We start from the raw sequence: 6,000 nt of genomic DNA, 5'->3' as shown, positions 1-6,000 counted from the left end.
GTGAGTATCAGGTTGGTGGGGTGAGTCAGTTTAGTGGACCTCATCCTCGTTGTGTGAAATGTGGGAAATATCATCCGGGAGTATGTCGTTTTGGTACCAATGTATGCTACAGGTGTGGTATGTCAGGTCATCTTCAAAAAGATTGCCATTCATCTTGCCAGATCATGATCAGGGGTGTGGCACAGCCAGTCAGTTCTACAGGTACTTCATCTATAGCGCCTTCAGGACGTGGAGCAGGCAGGGGTAGTATTCAGAGCTCATAAGGGCCCAACAGGTTCTATGCTATGAGGGGCATCAAGGGTCGGAAGCTTTCTTAGGTATGGTTACAGGTATGTTGACTTTTTAATCTCATGATAAGTATCCCTTATTGAATCTGGCTCCGCTTTGTCATATATCAATCCTTATATTGTTGTGAAATTTGGGATAGAGTTAGGATGACCTTATGGTCCATTCTGTGTATCTACCCTTTGGGTAAGATGTATTATTTGTGAAGCCTCTTTATTACAACTATCTTACTTGAAATCTCTTGAGGAATTGAGTTCTATGATGATTTTCTAAACTGAGTCAGAATCTGAGGGTAACTATTTCTACTTGCTTTCCTAGATCCTCACTAAGGAACTATATCTGATAAATTTCTTACAGGTTGTTTTATTCAAATGAATAACATCTACTCAATTGTGCTCATGTGTGAACGGTCGTAAAATTTGCCTATGTTGTGACCCTTTTTGCGTCGCTCATTTCTCCCTGGTGTAGATGGCTTCGATGGTTCAAAAATCACTTTGCTCCTTCGTCAATATTATCATAAAGTATTTTCACTAACTAGTAACATGAGAGCCTATCTTAGCTCCTATCATATGTGTGCATATCAGTGGAAGTAGATCGTTTGTCTGTATAAGTTTCTGAGAAATTTGAGGTTTTCACAAATCTGCCACAAGAAGATCTTTTCTTTGCCCATTGTAGTATGACTTTCGTGCTCACTTAAATCGTTCCGCAATAAGTAGCTCACTTTATTCTTAGTATTGGAGTTGCCCGTGAAGTGTCCCAGTATCGTAGCCGGATAATTATGATAACAGAACCATGTCAATCTCATAGAAAAGAGTTTATTCCCTCTCCAGCCAGCACATGCCCCCCACCCCCTCCATATTTTTAATAAGTCCTCTGAATTCAATCGTGAAAGGTTCGTATTTGATGTTTCGGATTTGGCATATATCATATTAATTTGAAAGACGAGTTGTCGTATCTTTAGTACTCTCATATAGGATCAACTATCGGGGAGGGTTGAGCGGTTTGAATTGTAGTACTCTCACAAGTGTTTAACTGCTATTTCATTCTCATGGGCTTGTGGCGCAGATTCCTTGTGTCAATTAATATTAGGAATGTAATTCGACTTCATATTTTGAAATCCCTATCTCATTCAAGGTTCTAGAGTATTCTTATTCTTGATAAATTGATCTTCCCTACACTCCAAGAGTCGACTGGTGGCATGTACCTGAATAGTCCTCCGTGAATGATTTCTATTGCCGATATGCTATCTAAACTCCATGCCTCATTGTTTCAAACCAATGATTTCATCGCAATGATTAATCGTGTCATCATAATTCGTAGTAAGTTTTATGTTTCCCAAAATAAAATACAACCTCATGAAATACCCCGCTCAACACATCTACATTGATGGATTCTTGAAATACTTCTAGTCCAATCTTGAACCTCGTTGTTCCTATTTGTGGTAAATCTATTAAGGGTATGGGTTCAATCATGTCAAAAGGTAGCGTCATTCCATGGTTAATCGTATTGGGTAGGAACTCTATGGTCGTATTTATTCTAGCCCCTCACAGAATAATGGTTAAAAGCCGCTAAGTGTTCAACTCGGTGTCCGGCATAAAGATTAAGAGTTAAAGAAATTAAGCAGGCTGTTCTCAAGGTTCCTTTTAAGAAGATGTTATGTGAATTATCCTTAAGGGTAAAGTAGGTATAGTGCACTTCAGAAGTTATGGGTCCAGTTTTGAAAAAGATGGATCAAGTTATGAGTATGATGTTCCCCGCCCCCCCATCATATCGTTGCCCTCCATAGTTCCGATGTTCCATGTATCTATGTCTAAGAAGGTAATTGGGAATTTTTGGTATATCATTCCGGTGAAAATTGTTGAATGTGGAATAAATGGATAGTTGGCTTATAGGGAGTAGCTAGTCACAATCCAGGACTAAACCAGGTTGAGAGTTGTGGAAGGGAAAATATTTATTCGCTTAATTGCATATCATATGGGCATAATTCGAGAGGTACTTTCTGTGTATTACGCATTAAATATGTGCAGCTCATGTGCAAGTATTGTCTTTGATAATGAAATGTTAGATGTGTGGAAAATCAGTGTTATTGGTATATTGTACTAGTTGCTTAGTTACGGATGTATTGTTAAATTGGGTTTCTGAGGTTCTCTGATAGGTGGATAGGCCTAGTTACAAAGGAAGTTCTGGCGAAATTTTCAGAAATTTAGGAAGTTAGTCAAATTTGGAATTTCTGGAGTGTGAATGAAGAGTCGAATCCAATATAAAGGGACACCGCCAAGGTGGAGAGTCAATTGTTATTGTTGATGTTATTGGTAGAAGAAATAGTAGTGTTGAGGCTATGGAAAGGATTTTAGTGTTGGTACACCAACTGAGCTGGTGGTAACGGGTTATAAATCTGGTGTGGAAGAGAAAGAGGACAATAATGTATTAAGCTTTTCTCAGAAGATGGCTTCTACCTTGTGGCTTCTAGTTTTAGTTCTGTTGTTGCCATTGATGATGTCTAGTGCTTATTATGGTTCGAGGGTTTAATATGAACAAGTTAGTTTCTCAATTCTATGTAGGATACTATAAGTAGTTGAACGTATTGATTAGGGAAGAGCAGGAGAATCACTTGATAAGTATATCGCTATGCATAACTGAAGGGCATGTGAAATTTGGGAGCTTGAGGTATGTCAGGAAGGAAATAAGTCATGCTGGGGTGTTTAGGGCGAGCCATGACCCTCATTCGAGGACGAATGATCTTAAGTGGGGGAGGATGTAAGGCCCCGTGAAATTTTTTGCTCAAAACCCGAGATCTCGTAGTGCCAAGTTAGGAATATGTGTTAGAAATTCGTAAAATTCTTTGCGGCGAGCATGTGAGACGCGATTCGGACCCTTTAGATTGATCTGTGCATTAAAAAGTTAAGGAAAATGTTTTTTCAGAAGGGTGCATTTCTGCAACCCATTATGCAACCGCATAACAGAAATGCAGGCCACATATCTGTCGCAGAGTGAGACATTATGTTGGCTATTTAAGGTCAACTATGCGGCTAATAATGCGATCGCATAATCAATATGCGGGTTGCATAGTCATCGCATAATCTCCTTGGAATTTTGCGAGAGGCAGTTCTGCGGTGCATTATGCGACCGCATAACAGGTATGCGGACTGCATTCTTGTCGCATACCCGGGCAATTTTGTTTATATTTTGGGAGCTATTTCGCGGTCCCTTTTGCGGGCCGCATGTCAATTATGCAATCGCAGATCTATTCCGGGGCTCCAAATTTCGAATTTTCTGACCCGACCACATGTCGATATATTATACACTACCCTTTATTTTAGGCCTATTTTTTGATACATTTAGAGAGAGAGAGAGAGAGAGAGAGAGAGAGAGAGAGAGAGAGATCCTAGAGGGAGAAGGGGTTCTTCATCAAAATTTCTCCTACGATCTTGCTTAAACCTTGAAGATTTGTCAAGGAAGGCACCTAGGTCTTCTTCCTAAAAGGTAAGGTTCTATAACCCAAGCTCTTAATTACTGGATATAACTAGGATAGACCATTAGAAGGGTAAGTGATGAGGATAGGAGTGGATATCTTACATGCGTGAGTTCTTAAAAGTATTTGGTTAGGTCTTGAGTTAAGGATGGGATGAGGGATGGTGGAATTTTTCACAAAAATGGTTTTAAAAGCATAATGCATACTTAGTGCTTGAAAATATGCTCAAATGAGCTAGAACTATGATTACCTCTCTAATTTGTGGTTCGATTTGTCATGTTCCTAAGAGATTGACGTTGCTAAGAGTCTCGGAGTATAGTAGGACTTAAGAGAAGCTCAATCGAGGTATGTAGGCTAAACTTTCTCTCTCGGAAGTGAATTCCATATTGTTTTGTAAATTTAAGTGTGGTTTGTCTACCAAAATGGTATAACCTTGAGTCACATTTTCATAAGAAGGTTAGTATACTAATCGGGTAAGAATAATTCGATTTGTTTAATGCTCCCAGTTGCTCTTATTTGTACTAAGTGCCTCGATTGAATGTGCCTATTTGTTGATAATCTGTAAAGATGTTTGGAAATGAATCGAATGAGAAAATGTGAAGCAAATTATGAAATAAGTCTCGACTCAACTCTTATGAACTAACTTCCAAAAGTAGACTGGCCTAAAGGCCTTGTACCTGAACTAAGCCCATAAGTGACTGTCTTAGATAATGCTTCGCCTTATAAATACATTCATTGTGTATTTCAATTGTTGGTTGGCATATTCCTCTTTGGGAAGAATCCCTTATGTTTGATGATTCTATTTTTATTGAATTCGAAAATATATGATTCCCGAAATATTTGGTACATTAATATTGGTTGGTGATCCCTGGAAATAAAGGGATGAAAATGTGGAAAACCAAATACGGTCTTCGTGCCATGAAAAAAGATGAATCTTGTGAAAGGCCCAAAGGGCCAAAGAAATACTGTTATCGAGGGAGATTGAGGATATTAGTGAAAACTATAAAATGTAAGAGGTATTGAGGTAAGCATAGTTGTGACTATGACACATTTATATACTTGTATTTATACTATAATTGTGTGCAATATCAAATCAAATTAAAAATATTATTGGGAGTATCATTAGCAAAATCGAGGAAGGGTGGGTCATAAGGCTCACACCTGAAACTACACGTACCGGTGTAGGGGTGGATCGTGGTTATTCCCCTTAATTGGGATGCACTTGGTAACATTTGTAAATTAGTAATGCCAACCCACACGACATATGTGGGAAGGCAGCCTAGCCGATCGGACCATGATCGGACACCATGCCACACACATGGTGGTATTGTGTTGGGAATCAAAAACTGGAAATTCAAAAAAAAAAAATAACTGGAAATTGTTCCTGTGGTACATGTCTCTAAAGGGATGACTTATCTGATCGGGTCGTGATCGGACTCTGTGCTAACAAAGACGGTGGTATCACTCATATTGGTGCTAGTGATCTCCCAACCAAAAATTATATATATTATTTTCTTAAACTAGAAGGCTTACATGTTTCAAATTGGTTGCTAGTATAATATTGATTTTGACTTACTGTTTTGTGGTTTCTTTGCTTGTATGATTATTCTATTCTGAAAAGAGGACTTTTGGCTTTACATACTAAAGCTATTCGACGACGCTAACGTCCCTTTTGCCGGGGGCGTTGTATCATTTAATGATACAGGTGGTTCCACAGCAGTCGGCATCGACCAGTGATAGCGATACTCTCTTCCTAGCAGTCTTGATGAGCCCCACTCCATCCCGAGGTTATGTCATGTATCTTTTGTTCATTTTCTCATCACGTTTTGAGATAAAGCCGAAGCCTTGTTGCCGACATTTCCCTATTACTCTTCTATTATATTTAGAGGTTTCGTAGACTGTTTCTGGGTGGTGGTTGATGTTGGGGGTCTAAACTAGAAATGTTGGTAATTGATAAGCATGTTTTTCATTAAACTTGTAATATTTTGTAAATTATGACTGAAGTCATTAGCGGAAATGGAATGAAAGTTGCTAATGGAAGATTGCTTAGTGTTTTGATAAATGGGATAACATTTCCTCTTTATTCATGAACTAGCTTGGGTAGAATGAAATCTAACAGACTTGCTCAGTTGGGTTTACTTGGTTGAACGTCGGTCGCATTCCACGGTTTTTGGGGCGTGACAATAAGTTAGTTACACCATGTAATAATAGTATACCTAGTTTTCATATATTTAGCTAGTGCA

Source organism: Nicotiana tabacum, chromosome 22 (assembly GCF_000715075.1).
Source record: "Nicotiana tabacum cultivar K326 chromosome 22, ASM71507v2, whole genome shotgun sequence".
Lineage (NCBI taxonomy): Eukaryota > Viridiplantae > Streptophyta > Magnoliopsida > Solanales > Solanaceae > Nicotiana > Nicotiana tabacum.
The sequence above is the reverse complement of the archived record's forward strand: the minus strand, read 5'-3'. Positions refer to the sequence as shown.